We start from the raw sequence: 2,500 nt of genomic DNA, 5'->3' as shown, positions 1-2,500 counted from the left end.
CCCTATGCTGTACATTTTACAAGATTGATGAACTGAACACATCGACTCCTGGCTGAGGGACTGATTACCTCAAACTCCTTCCCTCTTTACACCTTTCTACATTGTATTGGACTGATGAAGCCACTGTGTGGCGAAACGTTTCCTGAATAAAGATTTCCGTGTGTTGCACAAGTATCTCAATCTTCAGTTGTTGATATTCAGGAACCAAGCGATACACGTAGCTATTTCCAGAGTAGACATGATGGGAAATGCACCAAACGAGAGGTAGACAAAATGGAAGTCGACCAAATAAGGACAGTAGACGAAATGAGCAACAGCCGGGTATCTTGGTTACATAAGATGTTTTGCCAACTGGTGGCTTTATCAGGTACAAAACTTGGGAATCTTCAGTCTTCAGAATAAAGATTCCCAAGTGTTATTTATCATCTTGTCGGTTTTCTAAGTCATTTATTCCAACACGTATACAAGTATACTGCAGGTATATACGGGGACAAAGACAAAAGACTAGAGAAACTGATGAAACATCTACAGAATAAAGATACCCAGTTGTTTCACAGGTGTTTAATTCATCATCTTGTATACCATTAATTTTTGTACATGTGTCTTACCAACCTGTGGGTAGTGTTTACCATTTTAATATTCAGTTCGATATCTCTATTGTCGAAACGTTTCGCCTATACAGTAAGCTTCTTCAGTCGAATGCAAGGGAGACAGCAGGAGTAGTGTAGATGTGATGATGATGTGTTCAGTCCACCACCCTCGAAGTAGTAGCATTGAGGGACTCACTTCCTAGTACTTCGAGGGTGAGAGACTTACCACATCATTTACACAGTTTCTGGTGTCTCTAGCATGAGTCAGAGGGCGCGCTGCCAGGCACCTCCAGTATTATGTTCTTGTAGAAACTGGACGAGTAACTAACATCACGAGAAATCAAGATGTTTGTTGCACATGGGTTTTACTCCTCGTCTGGATATCAGTAAGACATCAGTGTGTCCGTAAGTGTCCGTGAGTGAGTGTGGGTGAGTGTCCTCTTAAATGAGTAGTGTCAGCGTGGACGGGGTACAATCACCACCGTGTCGAGACATGTTCACAGCTTGGCTTCATCTCGTGTTCCGACCAGGGCAAAGAACGTTTTACACAGACAGACAGACACACACACACACACACACACACATGCACACACACACACACACGCTCATGGAGCGGGGAGAGAGAGGGCCTAGTAGCAACCGGTGAAGAGGCGGGGCCAGGAGCTAGGACTCGACCCCTGCAACCACAAATAGGTGAGTACAAATAGGTGAGTACACACACACACACACACACACACACACACACACACGACAAGGTGGACAAAGACGGGATGTTCCAGAGATGGGACACAGACACAAGAGGTCACAATTGGAAGTTGAAGACTCAGATGAATCAAAGGGATGTTAGGAAGTATTTCTTCAGTCATAGAGTAGTCAGGCCGTGGAATAGCCTAGAAAGTGACGTAGTGGAGGCGGGAACCATACATAGTTTTAAGGCGAGGTATGATAAAGCTCATGGAGCAGGGAGAGAGAGGACCTAGTAGCAATCAGCGAAGAGGCGGGGGCCAGGAGCTATGAATCGACCCCTGCAACCACAAATAGGTGAGTACACACACACACACACACACGCACACGCACATACACACACACACACACACACACACATAAACACATACACACACACACACACACACACACACACACACACACACACACACACACACGCACATTCACACACCGAGCACATCTCATGAGGCACACATCAACCAGATAACTCCTGCAGCATATGGGCTCCTGGCAAACCTGAGAATAGCGTTCCGGTGCCTTAGTAAGGAATCGCTCTAGACTCTATACACCGTGTACGTCAGGCCCATACTGGAGTACGCAGCACCTGTTTGGAACCCACACCTGGTCAAACACGTCAAGAAATTAGAGAAAATGCAAAGGTTTGCAAAAAGGCTGGTTCCAGAGCTATGGGGAATGTCCTATGAAGAAAGGTTAAGGGAAATCGGCCTGATGACACTGGAGGACAGGAGGGTCAGGGTAGACATGATAACGACATACAAAATACTGAGTGGAATTCACAAGGTGGACAGAGACAAGATGTTCCAGAGATGAGACACAGAAACAAGGGGTCACAATTGAAAGTTGAAGACTCAGATGAGCCAGAGAGATGTTAGGAAGTATTTCTTTAGTCATAGAGTTATCAGGAAGTGGAATAGTCTGGCAAGTGATGTAGTGGAGGCACGAACCATACATAGTTTTAAGACGAGGTATGATAAAGCTCATGGAGCAGGGAAAGAGAGGACCTAGTAGCGACCAGTGAAGAGGCGGGGCCAGGAGCTATGTATCGACCCCTGCAATCACAAATAGGTGAGTACACACACACACATGCGCGCACGCACTCATGGATCAGTAGGCCTATTAGTAGAACCTGCCTAACATAGGCCTATTAATGGCATGAACCAGTA

General features: G+C 45.9%; 1 protein-coding gene across 1 annotated transcript in view; it reads left to right on the top strand.

Annotated features, from left to right (window-relative positions):
- The window catches only part of LOC128688534 (uncharacterized), a 92,218-nt gene that overhangs the window by 998 nt on the left and 88,720 nt on the right, over window positions 1-2,500 (top strand). The gene's annotated exons all lie outside the window — the stretch shown is intronic.

This window comes from Cherax quadricarinatus, chromosome 13 (genome assembly GCF_038502225.1).
Source record: "Cherax quadricarinatus isolate ZL_2023a chromosome 13, ASM3850222v1, whole genome shotgun sequence".
NCBI classification, from domain to species: Eukaryota; Metazoa; Arthropoda; class Malacostraca; order Decapoda; family Parastacidae; genus Cherax; species Cherax quadricarinatus.
The sequence above is the reverse complement of the archived record's forward strand: the minus strand, read 5'-3'. Positions and strand labels throughout refer to the sequence as shown.